We start from the raw sequence: 21,301 nt of genomic DNA, 5'->3' as shown, positions 1-21,301 counted from the left end.
TATGAGTGTGAGTAAATGATGAGAGATGTGAGAGGTGAACTAATCCTTTAAGCCCAACATAATCACATTTTCATGACTATCAACTGCGCAGCACCATTTTAAGTGTTAAATGGAGGAAAATTTGTTTAGCTTGTGTTGGCTGACAAAACAATGCAATGAAGTTTATGATATCAACATACAGGCAACTAACCTCTGTCCATAGCTTCATTCGATCCACCAACTCCTTAATCTTCGATAGGTGATGCACTGTCAAACAATTATCATTGCAACTCCGACGTGCTGTTTTGGACAATATTATCACATGTAAGATGCTAAACATCACATTATTCGCAAAGAACATAGGCAGATGAAAGTGAACGCACCGGATAACAAAAACAAGCTTCCATTATGAATCATGAAACACTTCTGCGTTCAGGGAAAATATGGAAACTTATGTTTTTACATTTATGTTAGAAGGACTAATACTCATAAAGATATAAGTTTAGACTCATAAAGGTATATTTACATCCTTTCAGACTCAATTTCAATTTATACTAATACAGATATCTTCTGACCTCTTCATACGCACGCTTTTGACGAGCATTTTGGCACGGAGTTCACGCCATACGTCTACGCATACGCTATTGTACGCGTAAAAATAGAAGTATACTTAGGCCATCACAGTTCTTCAAATGGGAGTGCAGAGGCGAAATTCCGAACATGACCGGGAGATGTCACTGCGGGACGTATTGTCATCACTGCAGCAAGGTGCTCGGATAGGGATGGTCCAGCAGGGAAGAGGAGGAGAGTGAGAGAGTGAGCAGGCGCTGCTGCTGCTGCTGCTGCGTTCGTGGCTACCCACCGCAGTTTTCCGGTCTCCTTCTATCCCCACGGATTTCCTTGGATACCTAGCGGATGCTACCCATAACACTGCACCCCAGCATCTCTTCTCGAAAGTCCGCTTTCAATGCCAGTCGTTGAGAATGATTTCCGTGTGTCACTACTTCTGAATTGTCGGTGTTAATCGGGGAGGGGTAGCGAGAAGAGCGTTTGTACGACTGGACATTATTCGGTAAGCACAATGTCATTCCAGTTGCATTTCCAGCTGTTCACAGAAAACCTATTACTCCCCTATTGACCTAAATCTCAATGATGTATTTATAAGATTACACTGACGAAGATTTCCACGGACATAACGATTGACCACTGCTTCATTGTCCAGTTTATGCAATATTCTCGATGTTCTTCAATAAAAAAGGTAACTGTCAATTGCTTTGGTTAGATATGAAGCACCATATTCATTTAGTTTCCATAAATTTTTAATTTCTTGATTTACTGGCTTGTGTAGCCTAACCTATTTCTTGCATTACGGCTTCTTTTTGCATTATTGAGTGCATTGCTAATGGACAGAGATAAAACAAACTCCTTTATAAAGTATAAATTAAGTAAATGATAAAGATGAATAAAGCACATTTGTTTAGGACTGGTCAAATAAATTAGATAGAATGGAAATAGGAGTGTATCTGGCTAGACTGTGCGGTTGCATAGGTGAGGCCGTTTGCTGTCTACAGAACTGCTGCTCACTGGATGTTTTTTTCTTTTTGGCACCATTCGGAGTAAACTCTAGAGACTGTTATATGTGAAAATTCCAGGAGATCAGCAGTTACAGAAATACTCAAACCAGCCCGTCTGGCACCAACAATCATGCCATGGTCAAAATCACTGAGATTACATTTTTCACCATTCTGATGGTTGATGTGAACATTAACTGAAGCTCATGACCCATATTTGCATGATTTTATGCATTGCACTGCTGCCACATGATTAGCTGATTAGATAATCGCATGGATTATTGTTGTGCCAGATGGGCTGGTTTGAGTATTTCTGTAACTGCTGATCTCCTGGAATTTTCATGCACAACAGTCTCTAGAGTTTACTCAGAATGGTGGAACTTGGAATTTGATTAATCTTTTTTTTGTTTACTTTGAGGTTTGATGTGTATGCTTAGTTCACCCAAAAGTGAAAATGCTGTCATCTTTTACTCACCATTATGCCATTCCAGATTTATATGACTTTCTTCTGTTGAAAACAAACAAAACAAACTTTCACATTCTGAAAATGGAGATTTATAGTAAAAAAGGATTTCAATATTTATTTGTTTCTCACCCAAAATATTTGCATCGCTTCAGAAGACATATATTAAACTGTTAGGTGAGATGTTAGGTAGAATTATAGTCTCTATTACTATGTCACTATTCACTTTCATCACATTTTTTTTGTACATAATGAAAGTGAATGAAGACTGAGTATGTCATTCTGCCCATCATCTCCTTTTGTGTTCCGTGAAAGAAAGTCAAACATAATTTTATTTTTGGGTGAACTATCCCTTTAAGATTATACACACTTTTTATTTATTAATAAATACATTTTTATTTATTATCTTTGCCTGTCTGCGATGGACTGGCGACCTGTCCAGGGTGTCCCCCGCCTTTCGCCCAATGTTAGCTGGGATAGGCTCCAGCCCCCCGCGACCCTGTACACAGGATAAGCGGTTGACGATGGATGGATGGATGGATGGATCTTTGCCTGTCATTTCTGAGGGTAAAATCTATATAAATGAGGTTCAGAGGGGTGATAAAAGTAGATTTTAGCCCTATAGCTCCCTCTTGTTAAGTTCCCAGGTGTGTTAAGCTGTCTTACTGCTATTGAGGGCCGTCCTTTCTCAGCACTGTCTTGTACACAGATCAAATGCTTGAGTGAGCGATCTTGCCTTAACTTCATTTAGCCAGTGTACCATGGAAACATCCTCTTATATGCACATGGCAAATGCACCGGGGAGCTGCCTTGCTTATGCACACACTGTCAGTGCTCTAGATAAGACTTGATAGGAGGGCAGAAATACATTCTTACCTGACTGCGTGGATGAAACAGACCCAGAGTCAGGAGAGACAAGCTGTGCTCACTGAGCATTTGCACTTGTGATTAAGGAATCCACTGACACATGAAATTTGAAATATGAGAGACAGCAGGGCCCATACCATCTATTTATAGATGAATAAAAAATGAAGGTTATGCAGTTATATTTTTGGTTAAAGGATGGTTTATTGTCCTCAGCCTTAACATCATTACATTTCTTTTGAACTGGAATCATCTAAGATGTCTTGGAAGAGAAGTTGCATGTTTGCAGGATGAGAGTTGAAATATTGTTTATGTGTGTTCATCTGAATGATCTGTTATATTTTTCAGTTTTTTTTTTCATAGGTTTGTCAAATAATGTACAGTAATTGGAGGATACTTGCCCTAGGTGCTTTTATGGTAAACTATTTAACTAATTTATACCATGACCTTGGGCTGTAAATAGTGGTAACCTAAAATTGTTATCTTAAGGAGGTATTTCTACCTGACATAACCCTTAAAATGAGCTTTGTTGGTGTTAGTTGATGCATTCAAATTGATTCAGTGATGTTAAACACTAGTTTTAAATAAAAACAGTTAATTTATATGTTACCACATGAAACACGTTAAGGTTAAAACATTTTTCAATATGCTTGAACAAATAGTGTCATACACTGTACTACACCATTTTTGCATTAGTAGGGACTAAAAACAAAATGTGGTAATACTTTCTATGAAGCCCATATATATATATATATATATATATATATATATATATATATATATATATATATATGTAAAGGCATTATACATGCATTATACTGGATTCATGTCTCATAAAACATCATATGATAAGTTACAACTTCTCATAAATAAACACATTATGATAAGTTATAGCTTCTCATAATCAATTACAACAGTTATAATACATTGTAAGACTTCCCCTATTCATACTGTAGTTATAATTTAGAGTATAATGCATTATAACACAAGCAACATCCAATTTTATCATAAAACGTATACGTGCTGTCATGGTCTTTGCCTGCTTTAAGTAAATTACCAGAGCAATATCTTCTTATAAACACCCCTAATATAAACTTGTAACATACAATAAATTACAAGTCAAACTTATATAAAGGAAGTTATTTATAAAATAAGTCTCAAATAAGATATTGCATAGAGTTCAGTGTAGAATTAATTTGATTTATTTAAAATGGTTTGTGTGTTTGCACCCAAGAAGATTGGCTACTTTGTGATCAATATACATATTTTTCCTGAAATATTTTAACCTTGTAGCTTTTCAAGTGTTATTTTCCGAAATATCTCAAAATTTACATTTAGGTAAGTATTATAATGTATTATAATTGTGGTTACAATTATTTATGAGAAGTTATAACATATTATATAATGTGTATTATGAGACATTACTAATGCACTATGCTTTAACAATGCTTTATAAATATGGGCTTCATAGAAAGTGTTACCCATTCTGTGCAGAAACAATAGGTTTGGGTGATATACTAATTGCAGTGTTGCCAGATCTTGCAAGAAAAACAAGGGGCCTGATCTGGAAAAACAAGCCCAAAATAATGGACTAGCCTACCCCAAAATATATAATAAGTGATTAAAGTTTTTTCCCATGTGGGTGAATTATAAGCAAAGAAAACATAACAAGCATTGTATACAGTTGCCTACGGTATATAAAATAATGTTGCTCTGTGGATAGCACTGTCATCTCACAGCAAAAAGGTCACTGGTTCAAGTCCCGTTCTTGGTGGAGTCTGCTTGTTTTCCAAGTGTTCGCTTGGGTTTCCTCTGGTTTACCCCACAGTCCAAAGACATGCAAGTCAAGTGAATTGGAGACTCAAAAATTGCCAGTAGGCATGAGTGAGAGTGTGAATGCGTTTGTCTGTACCCTGTGATGGACTGGCCACCTGTTTAGGGTGTTTCCCCGCCTTCGGCCCAAGACAGCTGGGATAGGCTCCAGCACTTCCCACGACCCTGCATAGGATAAGTGGCTTTGGAGAATGGATGGATGGATTGTCCAAAATATTTCAAATATACATCTGGCCATCTAAAATCAATTAACAGGCTAAATATCTCTCTCCTGCATGCACACACACTCCGTGTGGGCACATTTGAACTAAACGTCACCTTATACAGGATGAATTATTATTATTTTTTTTAAATATTGTGCACCATAAATGTTCTTCTGGAGATAATGAATCAATTTTATACTAGAGCTGTCAGAATTAAGGTTGGGAAGGGTAGAACCTTTGTACACCTGGAGTCATAACATTGACGCACACACCACCAACAGACACAGAGCACTTCTATGAGATGAGCCTACAAGCTTAGCATAAAATAGCATAACGCGGTGGTCCCATAGACATTCTAAAGGAGTTACTGTCATAATATTCTCGGAGTACTGTCATAATACTCTAACCAATGGTTAGGATTTTTATTACTAGCTGAAATTATTATAAGATAATATTAGTAGCTTAAGCCCTGAAATTGCACCCTGAGCACTGAGTATTTGTCACGAACCCCGCTCCTCTGCCCCATCCCCGCTTCGTCACGCACACACTCACTCCTCAAGCTCGCACGCTCGTTCCGCCCCCTCGAGCTCGCACGCTCGTTCCGCCCCCCTCGAGCTCACGCTCGTTTTGCTCCCTCGAGCTCTCACGCTCGTTTTGCTCCTTCGAGATCTCCTGCTCGTTAGCAGGTCTCTCTCCTCGGGCTCACATGCACGCTCCTATGGCCAGAACATTATGACCACCTGCACTCGTCTCAATCACCCCTTTAATCGTTTCACCTGCACTCGTCTCATCACCTTTAATTGTTTACACCTGCACCTTCCCCTATAAATACCACAGCACATCCGTTTCATGGGTGTTGGTTATTGTATTTAGTTTCCCGTGTCTTTGCCCCCGCTAGTCTCATCTAGTTCTGAAACTCCTCTCGTTTACCCCTTAGCTTGCCAGCTCCCCTTGTTCCCCTGTCTTTTGCTCCCTCTAGTCCCATCTCGCTGATTCTGATTACCCCGGCTTTGACCCTACGCTTTCCATGACCTCTCTCTTTGGATTTGCCCCTTTTATATTCTCCGATTCCCCGGCTTCGACCTCACGCTCCCCTTGACTACTCTTCACTGGATTTGCCCTTGTTTTGTACTGTTGCCTGCTTTTATTTAATAAAGCAGTTTTTCCCCGACATTGTGACTGTCTCAACTTGTGTTCGCTACAGTATTATTGAGAGCAAGGGCATTGATTTGGCTTGAAAATTTGGGGGATTGCAGCATGAAGCATTTACTCATGTATCTATTGATCATGGTATAAATAATCGGTGAGGTGGGGGTAGGGGGTTGCACATGCTTGTTTTGATTAAGGGGGTTAACACCCTTCCCCCCGGAATCTACGCCCCTGATTGAGAGATTTGGACTGTATTCTTGGAACTTGTGGTCAAATGTAGTCCTGCTATTCTCTCACCAGCAGGGGTCTTCTTGGGCACCACTTAGTGGCAAATTATAGTGGGTCCCAGCATGTCTGTAAATGTATTATCTCAGACAAACACAAAATGTTGTGTGGTCTTAAATTAGCATTACATAAACAAAGGAAGTGTGCTTCCTGTGAAGAGGTAACTTATCTCAGAGTTTTAATTCATACATGTGGCTCTTTTGGAAGGTTTGTACTGTTACTATGTGAACTAGTTAGATGAACTATATGTAAGCCATTTGTAGGTTGATTTCACATTTCATGATTTCTATTTAAAAACATTGAATATGTTTTGCATCTTGTGACGGTATTGACACAGAAATGACACACCTCAGCTTTAACTGTCAGAATTACACATTGATTCTGTCTTGAAGCATGGAGAACTGTACATTTCCAATGCACAAACCCTATATTTGTACTGTTGCCCCGTACACATAGCTAACAGTAAACACTTCTTGCAGCAATGTCAACTCTCTCCAACAGCATTATTAGTCCTATACTAGGTCAGAAGCTCTTACTAAGCCAATTGCTTCCACCCAGAGCTACATAGGCATGGCAGCAATGTCATCATGCCACGCTTGAAAAATCCAAGCCTCATACTGACATCCCATGATGCATTTTCAACTCCTACTGAAGATTTTAGGGTGTTTTGAAAAATGTGTCTTGGGTTACTCATACTCATACTCATCCTGAGAAAACAGTTCAACCTTTTGGGCAAAATCTACAGTTCCTTTATTATATAGTTGCAGTGGTGTGCAGTGCATTGACCAGATACCCTTTCAACCCCCCCCCATTGACAGTGAAAGATGTAGGTGTAGCAAACTTTGATAGAATAACTGTCAGCAGAAGGTTTATTGTGTTTATTTAGAGACTCACAGACAACTTAAGGTGCGGTCACACATTCCTTAAGCTCATCAACATTTCAGCGGGCGAAATACAGTCATTTTAATGGGAATCCGCGCAATTGTGAATTTCGCACAATTAATTTCTGGTGGCGAAGAATTTCCCCTTGTGGATTTCATGTGGCATTCAAGTTTGGTAAACTTTGCAGCAAGCTTTCAAGTCAAGTCAAGTGGTTTTTATTGTATATACAGTTAGTACAGTACACAGTGAAACGAGACAACGTTCCTCCAAGGCCATGGTGCTACATAAAAACAACATAGGACAAACACAGAACCACATGAGACTACACAACTAAATAAAATACCTATATAAAATACCTATATATACCTATATACCTATATAAAGTGCACTTGCAAACATGTGCAAAAAGTACGGGACAGTACAAGAAATTTCTAACAATGAACAGGACAATATGCACATTGAGAGACAGTGCAGCGCCGACCAGTACACAGTAGTGCAAAAAGATGACAGTTTCTAAAAACGTAAACATAATACCATGAGATAGTGTTCTATGCACATAGCAGTTATTGAGGTAGCAGACAGTTATAAAGTGACAGTAATTAAAGTGCAACTCAGGACACGTGTGTTTTTGTGTGTGTGTGTCAAACCAGTCTCTGAGTATTGAGGAGTCTGATGACTTGGGGGAAGAAGCTGTTACACAGTCTGGCCGTGAGGGCCCGAATGCTTCGGTACCTCTTGCCAGATGGCAGGAAGGTAAAGAGTTTGCGTGAGGGGTGTGTGGGGTCATCCACAATGCTGGTTGCTTGCGGATTCAGTGTTTTTTGTAAATGTCTTTGATGGAGGGAAGAGAGACCCCGATGATCTTCTCAGCTGTCCTCACTATCCATCTGCAGGGCTTTGCGGTCCGAAACGGTGCAAGTCCCAAACCAGGCAGTGATGCAACTGCTCAGGATGCTCTCAATAGTCCCTCTATAGAATGTAGTGAGGATGGGGGTGAGAGATGTGCTTTCCTCATCCTTCGAAGAAAGTAGAGACGCTGCTGGGCTTTCTTGGTGATAGAGCTGGTGTTGAGGTTGAACGGTTTGGACAATACGCAAACTGCAGTGGGTTTAGTGAGGGGGGCAGCTGGGTCTTAATATTCCTCATGACGAGCCTCTCGAAGCACTTCATGATGATTGGTGTGAGTGCGACGGGATGGTAGTCGTTGAGGCAGGACACTGAAGACTTCTTTGGCATGGGGATGATGGCGGTGGCCTTGAAGCACGTTGGAACGATGGCACTGCTCAGAGAGATGTTGAAGATGTCGGTAAGAACAACTGCTAGCTGGTCTGCACATCCTCTGAGCACTCTGCCAGGAATCTTGTCTGGTCCAGCAGCCTTCCGTGGGTTGACTCTTCGTAGAGTTTTCCTCACATCCGACGTGGTAAGACAGAGCACCTAGTCGTTGGGAGGAGGGGTGGTCTTCCTCGCCACCACGTCGTTCTGCACTTCAAACCGAGCGTAGAAGTTGTTCAGTGCATCTGGACGGGAGGCATCTTTGTGACAGGCAACTGATGTTGTCTTGTAGTTGGTGATGTCCTGGATGCCCTGCCACATGCGCCGTGTGTCACCGCTGTCCTGGAAGTGATTGTGGATTCTCTGGGCGTGTGCGCGCTTTGCCTCTCTGATTGCCCGGGACATTTTGGCCCTAGCTGTTCTTAGGGCTGCCTTATCGCCTGCTCTGAAGGTGGAGTCTCGGGTCCTCAGCAGTGTGTGCACCTCCACAGTCATCCACGGCTTCTGGTTGGAGCGTGTGGTGATGGTCTTGGAGAAAGTGACATCATCAATGCACTTGCTGATGTAGCTGGTCACTGATGCTGTGTATTCCTCCAAGTTGGTAGAATCACCGTATGTTGCAGCCTCCCTGAACATGTGCCAGTCAGTACACTCAAAACAGTCCTGATGAGCAGAGATGGCTCCTGCTGGCCAGGTTTTCACCTGCTTCTGAAGCGGTTTTGTGGGTCTGACTACCGGTCTGTATGCTGGAATTAAGATAACAGAGATGTGGTCTGAGTAGCTGAGGGATGGGCGGGGCCAGGTACGTTACTGGGATGTTTGTGTAAACAAGATCGAGCGCGTTCGCCCCTCTCGTTGCAAAGTCAACATACTGATGGAATTTTGGGAGCACTGTCTTGAGATTCGCATGGTTGAACTCTCCGGCGACAATAAACAGTCCGTCGGGGTGAGCGTTCTGCAGTTCACTCATAGCCCCATACAGTTCACAGAGCGCTTCCTTAGTTTTAGCGCTGGGAGGAATGTAAACTCTGGTTATGCAAACAGTGGTGAATTCCCATGGTAAATAAAAAGGTCTGCATCTAACAGTCACAAGCTCCAACAGTGATGAACAGTAGCTAGAGACTAGCATAGAGTTCTTGCACCATTCCGTGTTGATGTAAACACACAAGCTACCACCGCGAGTCTTACCGCAGAGAGCTGTATTTCTGTCGGCACGAAACGAGGCGAGCCCATCTAGCTGAATGGCGGCATCCGGAACTCTGTCGCTGAGCCATGTCTCCGTGAAAACAAAGATGCAGCAGTCTCTAAACTCACGCTGCGTAGCCTGCTGAAGTTGGATATAGTCCAGTTTATTGTCCAGGGAGCAAACAGTTGAGAGCAGGATAGACGCAGAGCCAGCTGGCTAGGGACTGTTTTTAGCCTAGCACGGACCCCTGCCCTCTTGCCGTGCTTCCGCTTTCTCGCACACCGCTTACGACGTCCTCTCCCCCGGCCACCGGCATCAGGCGACGCCGAGGACTGGAGGCCTGGTCTCCGCAGCAAGCCAAGTATGCATAGCGCCTCCTGCAGATCATCATGCAGCTTGGTTTTTGCATGAGTCTTATATTTCAGTAGTGTCTGGCGATGGTAGACACAACACCGGTTGCTCCGATGTCCATGTGTCGCAAAAGTCTGGCTTTTTTAACAAAAATAGCACCATTTTGGATCCGGAGTGGCCGCTGCGTGCTACCGTGCCGCCATCTTGGATCAATACATTCAATTTCATGTCCACACATTGACCAATAGGAAGTTGTTTGATTTCGCAGTAACCTCTGTGTGGGAAGCGATTTGTATATAGCGGATTTCAGCCTGTTGTGTTGGTTGTGTTTTTGTTGTATTTGCGGTTAAGCTCTGACACCCCTGTTTACTGTTGTGTCTAGTCTATGAGAGAATGCCCTTTTGGCGGCAAGCCCGTGGAATTTTGCCACACAAAGGTGTGTGTGACTGCACCTTAACCCCAACCCCTTAATTACAAATTACAAAAATTAATCAGATTTTAATACCATGGTATTTTTTTTTGTGAATTCATAGTAACTTCAAAATTAAATGTGGTTACACCATGGTTTATTGCATTGAAACTATGGCCAAAAAAATATAATTTTAATTTTACTTTAGTAAAACCATGGTTCCCTATCTGTCACTCACTCGACATTGCCGATGTAGTGACACTAGGGGTCTCACTTGTGAGCTCCAAACACCTCTGATATTTGAGAAAAGGCCAATGAAAATTGGCAAGTGGAATTTGCATGCCACTCCCCCAAACATACGGGTATAAAATGGAGCCGGATTGCAACCACTCATTCAGATTTGTTCTTCAGATCCGACCGGTGTCTATGTACTCCACTGGTTTTCCATTCACCTCAATAGAGCATTTTAAGCTGTTGGATATATATACCCCCATTGCAGTGGGTTCTCCCCTCTCGCACAGATAAGTACAGAGAGCGCCCCTGGGTGCTTCGACAGCCACACTAAAAGAGTATATTCCTCTAAAAGAGTGAGCACTGACAGAAAGCGTCTTTTTAAAGATACATTTCCATCTGTGTATAGTTCCTGGATGTGGTCAATATCTCTCTGCTTCTGACGGTCACGATCTCTGCCTCACGTGTATGAGCTGTAGCCACACGGAGACAGCGTTCGTGGATGGTTCATGTTCTCACTGCGAGAACATGACCATTGCAATGTTGCTGTCGTGGCTTTCCTTTTTCAGAGGGAAAGCCACCCCAGCTACTCCCCACCCCAGTCCTTCTACCTACGTGTATTAGAACTGTTAGAGCTGTTTTGCCAGGTGAACCACATGGACCTCCCATTCCCCAGTTCGCTCGTTTGCCCTGGTCAAGTTCTGGGATGAGTTTAATGTCTCTTTTTGGCTCAAGAGCAGGATGAGCTCTCGATTGCAGCATTGGAGAGCGGGCTGGCATGGTCAGATGTGGATGACTCGGCTAGCTTCCCAACTTCGGGTGAGGTCATCCAGTCTGAGGCTGACGTGGCGCTTACGGCCATACTTGCCTGGGCTGCCGCGGGCTTGAGTGAAACCTTCCACAGGGCATTGAGAGTGCTAGACGAGGGTAGTCCTGACCCGAGTGTGATGCAGGAGCTGCGCTTGGTGACCGACTTCGCCCTACGGGCAATGAAGGTCACGGCGCGGGCCCTCGGGCAGGCGATGTCCACCATGGTGGTCCAGGAGTGCCACCTGTGGCTAAAACAGGTCGAAATGAAGGACACCGACAAGGTTCGTTTCCTTGATGCTCCCATCTTCCAGGCTGGCCTGTTTGGCGACACCATCGAGGACTTTGCACAGTAGTTCTCAATGGTCAAGGAGTAGATGGAGGCTATCCAGCATATTCTGCCCCGGCATGGTACAGGGTCCCACACTCCGTCTGCTCATCGTCGAGGGCATTCTCTTGTGGCATTCCCTTTCAGCCCCCCGCAGGAAGTCCACACCCCATCCCACAATCCGGTGCCAAGTACCCCAGGAAGGCTTCAAAGACCCGCTGGAAGTTTGGAGGTGGTGCACAGACCACTCCCTCCCCTGGTGGAGGGCCAGGAGGAGAATCTTTTGTTTCCTTTTGTGTTAATTTCACCGCATGCCAGAGGGGCTGTGGTAACCACACTTTCAAAAAAAGAGCAGTTTACAGCCAATGAGGCCCCATCCACAGGTAAGTAAAATGTGATTGTCCCCTTGGTGCCCCTCGCTCGGAGGTTGGAGGCATGTTATTGATTCAGTTAACCAGACGGCCGCCCAGGTTCAATGGTGTACATTTCACCTTGGTAAGAGGTGAGGATGCCTCTGTCCTGCACGTGGAGATCGCAGTCCTTCTATAGAAGGATGCGATAGAGCCTGTCCCTCCAGCTGAGATGAAGAAGGGGTTCTACAGTCCCTACTTTATCATACCAAAGAAAGGCAGTGGGTTTCGGTCAAACTTGGACTTGCGAGCGCTCAATCGGGCCCTGCACAAACTCCCGTTCAGGATGCTGACGCAGAAGCACATCCTGCCGTGCATCCAACATCAAGATGGTTTCACAGCAGTAGTCCTGAAGGACAAGTACTTCCGTGTCTCGATTTTGCCCCGGCACAGATAATTTGTTTCGGTTCGCTTTAGAGGGCCGGGCATATCAGTACAAGGTCCTCCCCTTTGCACTGTCCCTGCCACCTCGCGGCTTTACGAAAGTAACAGAGGCAGCCCTTGCCCCACTAAGGGAAGTGGGCATCTGCATCTTCAACTATCTCGATAACTGGCTGATTTTAGCTCACTCTCGATATCTACTGTGTGCGAACAGGGACCTGGTGCTTAGACACATCAGCCGACCGGGGCTTCACGTCAACTGGGAAAAGAGCAAGCTCTTGCCGGCGCAGAGTTGGACTCTGTCGCAGTGACAGCGCACCTCACAAATGAGCATGCCCAGTCAGTGCTGCACTTCCTAAAGTCATTCAGGGGAAAAACAGCTGTCCCGCTGAAGCAATTTCAGAGGCTCCTGGGGCAAATGGCATCCTCGGCGGTGCTTGGGTTGATGCATATGAGACCACTTCAGCACTGGCTTCAGACTCCAGTCCCGAGATGGGCATGGCACCGCGGCAAGCATCGCGTGGCTTTCACGGAGATCTGTCGCCGCATGTTCAGGTCTTGGATGGAGGCAGACCCAGCCTTGTCATTGCTGTGTCCGGTATGTGCTTTGCGTATCTATTTGGACCGCACGAAGAGCTTTAGATGCTCAGAGCAGCTCTTTGTCTGTTTTGGGGTCAGCAGAAGGGAAAGGCTGTCTTCAAACAGAGGATGGCCCACTGGATCGTGGATGCCATCGCCTTGCCATATCAGGCCCAGGGCGTACCATCCCCTCTGAGAGTATGAGCACGTCCACTATTAGTGTAGCATCCTCTTGGGTTTTGGTGAATGGTGCCTCTCTAGCAGACATCTGTAGAGCAGCGGGCTGGGCGACACCCAATACCTTTGCAAGGTTTTTAAATCTCCAGGTTAAGCCAGTTTCATCCTGTGTGTTGGCAGGTATTAACAGGTAAGTAGCGGGCAGATGGCTGGGTGTATTTCTTGCACACAGAGCTGTGCTCTTCGCCAGCCCCCATGTGAGTTCCCGAGACCTATGAACCCTGGATGTCTTTCCTCCTCAGCCCTGCGGCAGGCGAGTTTACTGGAGAAATTCAATGCCGGGCCCAGTACTTGCGCTGGTATGCCCTGTACTGGGGTAGGTTTTCCACGTGTGAGGTTACCGATCATAACCCCATGTGATGTATTTTCCACGGTACGGTTTCCTTGATGCAAACCCGTGTCTTCCCTCATGCAGAGCCTCCTCTGCCCCCAGCTGCCGATTTTGTAGAGCTCCTCCCCTCTGGTAGGACCTACCGTGGGGGCTTCTTTCTACATGTGTACTACTGGTTGGTAAATCCATGTGATTTATTCCCCACATGTTCACCTCCCCTTCGGGCAGGATGTGGTCTCTGCGGTGTCTTTTCCTCTTGGGTAAAGAACACCTTCCCTGACATGAGTATATGGCCCCAGGTGAATGATTATTTTAAAAAATTTAAAATAAAAAAAGTGTGAGAAAAAGAAAACAAAAGGCTGAAGCAGCTGGTGCATCCAGTTCCCATTGTAAGTACATCCTACAAACCCCCTATTTGGCTACGAGGGACCTTGCAATACTTGTGGACGTTGGGAAGGCTACGTGGGGGCTGAGTGCACTTGCTGATAGGCAGGCCACACAGACCACACAGTGGCCTGCCTGCACCTGCACCTCCAGTCCACATAATACAGTTCAGCTGGTTGTGGCATTTTGTATAGGGACCCCTAGTGTCACTACATCGACACAACGTCACGTGAGTGACAGTTAGGAAATGTCTTGGTTACTGTTGTAACCTCTATTCCCTGATGAAGGGAATGAGACATTGTGTCCCTCTTGCCACAACACTGAACTACCTGCTGAAATGGCTGGGACTCTATCTTGGCTCCTCAGCACAAACCTGAATGAGTGGTTGCAAGCTGGCTCCTTTTATACCCTGGGTATATTATGTCTGGGGGAGTGGCACGCAAATTCCACTCGCCAATTTTCATTGGCCTGTTCTGAAATAGGTGTTTGGGGCTTCCAAGTGCGACCCCTAGTGTCACTGCATCGACACAATGTTCCCTCCATCAGGGAACAGAGGTTACAACAGTAACCAAGGCGCTCATTTTACCTGGATTAAACCTTTTTCTCAACTCCCCGACCTTCACAGTGACCAAATCACTATGAGTAAATCAACCTTTATATTATTTTTAATAATTAGAAAACAGAATGGGGAAAAGTGGGGAAAAAGGGGGAATAAAACCTGTTTCATCCGAATGGAATTGTTTTTTTTTTCACATTTTCTACATTTAAAATAATAGTAAATGTCATCAAAACCATGGAATAACATAAATGTAACTATGGGAATATTGTTGTGACTTAACAAAATCCAAAATAAATCAAAACTGTGTTAGCATCTTCAAAGTAGTCAACATTTGCCTAGAATTTGCAGACATTTACTCTTAAGATTAAGATTCAACTTTATTGTCATTGTGCGGAGTACAGGTACAGAGCCAATGAAATGCAGTTTTTCGCATATCCCAACTAAGCTGGGGTCAGAGCACAGGGTCAGCCATGAAACAGCGTGCTTGAAACAGCGTGCTTGAACTCTTGACATGTTCTCAACCAACTTCTTGAGGAATCAACCTGAAATGCTTTTTAAACCGTATTGAAGGAATTCCCATCTATGTTGGGCACTTATTGGCTTATTGGCACTTAACTTTTTTTTTTTATTATTATTTTTTTTTAATAATTAAATAAATTAATATGGTGACACAATTATATTTTTGCCTACAAAACTAATTTCAAACATTTAAGCACACACCCTCAGATCAAAAGATTTTTAAGATCGTGAGAAATATTTCAGTCAAAAGTTTTAACTGGTAGTGTGTATATATATATATATATATATATATATATATATATATATATATATATATATATATATATATATATTTGGCTCTCTTGGCTCTCAACGAAGGCGGTCGCATTTTCTCACCCTCTCCCTACCCTTATCTTCCCTGCTTTGCTCCTCTCGTCATATCTAGTCTACTGTCTTGTACTTGAGAGACACTCTCAGCACTGCTCTTCAAACTAAGTCATCATGGATTTGATCAACTGGTCTCTCAACGCAATTGACACCATCTTCTCGACGAGAAGCTTGGGTTCGGGGGAACCTGTCTGCCCTGACGGAACGTTCGCAGCTGGCTACACGATGGACGCGTGGGAGAGGTGGCGGGTCGTGTGTCTGGCGGCTCTTTCCGTGGAGGACGTTGAAGATATCTACCTATTCGGTACCATGATAACAGGTCTTCTGCTGATTGGATTAGGCATTGCCCTGGTTTATCGAGGAGTTAAGAAGACGGTGACAGCTGTCCAAAGCCTCACAAGGCTGCCCGTCATGATTGAAACAGTGGGCAGAGCTGTCTGCACTCAGACTGGGTCTATGAACCAAAATACGGATAACATCATGGAGAAGCTCACAGCTTTGCAAAGGCAAATGGATCGTTTCAGAGACCAAAATGGACCAGGAGAATAGCCGTGTAAATTAGAATGCGGCTACTCTCCTTAAGACCAAACAATCCCAATCTTATCTGTTTCGGCCACCCTCAACCAGCACTGGCCTTGGCCAAGGCCGCTGTTGGAACAACAACTCCCCCGGAAGAGCACAGCAGTGAGCCACTCTCGCGTTCCTTCCCCGACTCCCCAGACACCTGGTGATTGTTGACTATGTCTGGGACCTGATCAAGGTTGTCTCCATGGCAACTTGCTGTGTATCGCTATGACAACCCTGCGGACTGAGGCACCTAGATTAGATGCTGGCATAGCGACTCTCCAGGCCTACACACACATGAACTCTTACACATATATACAGATATGCAATCATCCGCCCGATACCCTATCCCTCGCCTTCGCCGCTTTGTACCCCCAGTCTGACAGGCGGGTCTGTGACCAGCGCCGAACATGGCTGCAGGTCCGGATGGCTGCTTGCCTGTGCTGGGCCACCTCCACCCCCCAATCCCCTCCCCTGTTGCAAGTCTTGTTCATGTTGTAGAGTGTACTGATTATGTGCTAATGTTGCTGAGGTGTTTTTTTCCCTGTTCCCACACTGTACTTCTTAAGGAGCATAGTCTGGGGGCTGCCTTTTTTTTTCTCCTCTCCTCTCCTCATGTCATGCTGTATTTCTTCTAATTCCCTGTCTTCCTGTCCTGTCTATCCCCTTGTCATATGTATGTTTGTATGGACAGGTCGATGGCCAATTTCACTGGTTTACTATGTGACAATAAAGGACTACTACTACTATATATATATATATATATATATATATGTGAGCTCTGAGCATGTTTTTCCTGTTATTTTTTAACCAATGACTGCTCATGATGCTACTCCTCAGTAATTGGATGCCAAAGCCGTATGGGAAAATTGTTTCAATCATGGTGCACTTAATGTGCACAGGATTTATCTTTATTAATCTATTGTACACTTCTATTTAATGAAAATAAAGAGGAGAAGAGGTGGCTATTACTATGTACAATGCACTCATTACCACAAGAGACTATAAAGGAGAAAACCCAGAATAAGCAGTGGGGCCTGTTTGATCACAACAAACTTCACATAATTACACTTTATCATCGATGTCACACTCAGGTGTCCTTTGAGAACACCATTCGAGAAGCATTTTAATTGCCTCACATTTGCTCTGCGTCTCAATGTATCATTGACATTTTGGGCATGGAGACTTGTCTAGAAAAACTGTACATCTCACCACTGAGAACTTATTGATTGTTAATTAGCTCTAAAACCTTATCTTATGGGGCAAGATGTGCTATATAGTGAATAACCATATTTGGTCTTATCATCCTATTGGATTCATATTAATTTTGTGTTTTAGTGGTGACTTTCTCACAATAGCAGAAAATGCAATTGATTTAATTTGCTACAATATATGAATAATGCATTTCTGGAACAATAAGAATGTTTACAGGTAGAGCTAAGACATTGCTAAATGAATATACTGATTGTAATATAAAGGGCATATTATCTCCAGTCCAATTTCTGTGCACTCAGGAGTGCATAACGTCATTTTCTTTAAGACCTTATTGAACATTTTAATCTTAAAGTTTGCTCAGAATTGTATTGCTGTTTCATTCCCAATGTTGTCAGTTTTCTGTCGAAACAATAAATACACAAATCTTTCCACGGTCAGAATACAAAAGGTATAATAAATGTCTTTATGACTATTATGAATCTGTAAATAACATATTGGTTACTGCTGTAACCTCCATTCCCTGATGGAGGGAACGAGATGTTATGTCAATGAAGTGACACTAGGGGTTGATCTTGAGAGCCCAAAACACCTTCAGATCTTTGAGAAAAGATGGGGGCATTAATTAAGTGTGCCTTGTCTGCCTCCCTCATCTCAGCCAGGTTCAACCATATGTGGTGCTCCTGGACCATGAGTGTGGACATCGTCTACCCGATGGCACACGCTGTGACCTTCGTCACTTGAAGGGCAAGATCGGTCACCGAGCGCAGTTCTTGCAGCACATCGGGATCAGAAATACCCTCGTGCAGATCTCTTAGTGCCTTAGCCTGATGGACTTGTAGAAGGGCCATGGCGTGCAAGGCTGAGGCAGCCTGACCGGCAGAGCTGTAGGCTTTCGTAGCCAGAGACGACGTCGCCCTGCAGGCTCGGGAAGGGAGTGCCGGTCGATTCTGCCAGGTGGCGGCACCCAGAGCGGCCACAAGTGTGGCGCGATCACCTTATCCACCTGGGGAATCGTGGTAAAACCCTCAGCCACTCCACCTTCGAGGGTAGTGAGTGTGGACGAGCTGAACCGAGAAACCAGTCATCTAGCAGTGAGTGATATGGGACGGGCGGAGAGTTCCACTCAAGCCTGACACTCGTGGTGGCCCGGGAAAGCATGGCAGTGAGTTTGGCATCCACCTCAGACCTGGCTGCCACTCCCGAAGTCTTCAGCATCCAACACCGCTAGGACGCCCTCCAATGCAGTGATCGACATCTCATCCGGGTCTCGGGACCCGGTAGAGACATTAGGCTGGCACTGATGCGAGCTGCCTGTCTCATCCCGGAGATGGACAGAGGCCAGCGAGCTCGCTGTGGGGTGGGCGGCCCACAAGCAATTACCTGTTGGGACTGTACCCAGTGAAGCCTGTGCAATGTCTCCAGTGTCAGCCACATCAGCGCTGTACCCGTAGGTAGGAGGGCCGGGAAGGGGAACGGCTGAAGAGGCGCTCCCTCGGAAGATGGAGAGCCGCACTTGTAAAGTGGCCAGAGTGGAGAGAGACCACTGCAAATTGCCGTAGATCCAACAGTAACACTCTGAGAGGGAAAGTGAATGAGTGAGCAGACGACTTCAGCTTGCTGTAGTGTGACCGATCGACTCCAAAGAAGAAATCGGAATGAACTTGCCCGCTGGCCTCCCTTTTATACCCGTATGTCAGGGGGAGTGGCATGCAAATTCAACTCACCAATTCTTATTGGCCTTTTCTCAAAGATCTGAAGGTGTTTTGGGCTCTCAAGATCAACCCCTAGTGTCACTTCCTCGACACAACGTCTAGTGAGTGACAGAAGGGGAACCCTTTTTTTCTTTATAGAGTATTAATATTGTAATGTAGGTCTGAGACTGCAATGACAGTCCAGGCATCTAGTTTATTAATGTACAATGTCTGAGGTCCATAATATTTTTTGGTCCATATTTGATATTTTTAAAATTTTCCCACTTGTACATGCAGTATAAATTAGTACAACTAATATAATTTGTAATAAATATTTTTTTGTATAATTATTCCACTTAAGATTTTACGTAAATATTTAGATCGAAATTATAGTTATTTATGTCAACATGAAATCCAAATTGAGCCTATTAACTTTGTCTGTCCATTTCATTACTCCACCTTGTAAATGCGTCTATGTCTCTGTCTTTTGTGTCTGTTCAAATTGTAGCCCTGTATCTGTTAATGGCAAAGTTATTTTCCTTTCCATAAAACTTTTTCAGGCATTATGAGCCGCACCGCCTCAGGTTCAGTCGATCTCGTCTGATTGGTTACTTCGCAAGCTCATTACAGGAAGCCACATCCCAAACTCACAAAATTGGTTTTGCTAGAAAGTGATATGATTGGTTGAAAGGGTACAGTATAAATATAAGCCTCAATGTTTTGTCACAGAGCCACAGTGTTTATAGTTTTGGGGTAGGTAAACCAATGAACGGCTTACTTATAATTGTCACTGCACATTAAAGGTGCTGTAAATGATTTTAGCTGCTCTATCTTCCATGAGACTGAGCAATTTATTTAGCCATGCCCCCTCTTTACAAAACACTGCACTGATACTGCTGAAATGACACAAAGCATGTTCCAACGGTTGTCAAACACAACAGTAGCGAAATAGCACCCTCAACTGACCAATTATAAATCAGAATATGACATTAAGCCTCAATAATTCGCTGCAAAAACAATACTAAGAGAACGTGCAAAAAGATTGACAGGCAGAAAGTGTCAGAGACCGTGGCCCAAGGACTAATTATTTTTTTTAAATCTAGAGCTGTCACAGAGACTGGTGAGATATCTCATGACATTTATTTCAGTGATGTCTTTCAGGGAGTAGGAACATTTTGCATACCTTTCCATGACAAAATCACTTACAGCACCTTTTAATATATTAATGGCATGATAATGCTGATGGAGGGGCCATGGCCACCTTATGAAATGCAGAGCTGCACTTTAAACCCTAAAGTTGCCATTACTGGAAATATCAAGTTGTCTTAATTAAGTATTACATGAAATGTCAGGTTTTGGGCTTATAACTCAAATATTTCAGTTTATTGAACTTATTTATCTTAAAAATCCTTAGACTTAAGAATTTGTGTTAAGAAAGTGTTACTAACTCTTGAGTACAAAATTAAGGCTATGGTGAATACCCATAAAGCTTAGTGCTATAACTATTATATTATGTTTCCATGGTCAATGGTGTATTTAAGTAGTTATAATTAAGAATCCATAGAGGTTTTAGCTCTTTTGTAGTATTTTTTATTTTTTTGTTATTTTGTTATTTTTATGTTATTTCGTGTGATGTCACCATTAGCATAATCAGTGTCCCATTTGGTCAAGTTTGATCCTGTTGACTAATTCTCGTGCATGTGCAGGTAAAGTGCAGGTATATATACATTTCCTAGAATCAGTTATGTTCTTTATTTGAGCTGGGCTATTGTTTGATCTAAAATTAAATCAATTAAATTACAATTATTAACAGTAGAAACAACAATATTTAAATAGAAAACGTCTTAGTAACAGTAGAGATTCGATTTTGAGAGCACCAATCACCTTTGCTTAAAATAGAAAAGGCCAATGAGAATTGGCAAATGAAATTTGCATGCCACTCTCCGCCCCAGACATACGGGTATAAAAGGAGATTGCGTGCACCACTCATTCAGATTTATGCTAAGGAGCCGATAGAGAGTCCCAGCCATGTCAGTGGCCGGTTCAGTGCTGCGGCAGGAGGGACACAATGTCTCGTTCCCTCCATCAGGGAACAGATGTTGCATCAGTAACCAAGACATTACCTGTCTGTCACTCACTCGACGCTGTGTCAATGTAGTGACACTAGGGGATCCTATAGGAAACGCCGCAGGTGCTGAACCGCGTCACGAGGTACGGAAGAGTGGACATGGGCAGGCTGATGTGTGCCT

General features: G+C 43.7%; 1 protein-coding gene across 4 annotated transcripts in view; it reads left to right on the top strand.

Moving 5' to 3' along the window:
* Positions 1–807: 807 nt before the first annotated feature.
* The window catches only part of LOC127648753 (catenin delta-2-like), a 143,853-nt gene continuing 123,359 nt past the window's right edge, over positions 808–21,301 (top strand). For all 4 annotated transcript variants that reach the window (XM_052133501.1, XM_052133500.1, XM_052133499.1 and 1 more), the window contains exon 1: positions 808–1,051. The gene's annotated coding sequence lies outside the window, so the exon portion shown is untranslated. The remainder of the gene's footprint in view (positions 1,052–21,301) is intronic.

This window comes from Xyrauchen texanus, chromosome 9, assembly GCF_025860055.1.
Source record: "Xyrauchen texanus isolate HMW12.3.18 chromosome 9, RBS_HiC_50CHRs, whole genome shotgun sequence".
Lineage (NCBI taxonomy): Eukaryota > Metazoa > Chordata > Actinopteri > Cypriniformes > Catostomidae > Xyrauchen > Xyrauchen texanus.
Note: the sequence above shows the minus strand (reverse complement) of the source record. Positions and strands in the feature narration are given on the sequence as shown.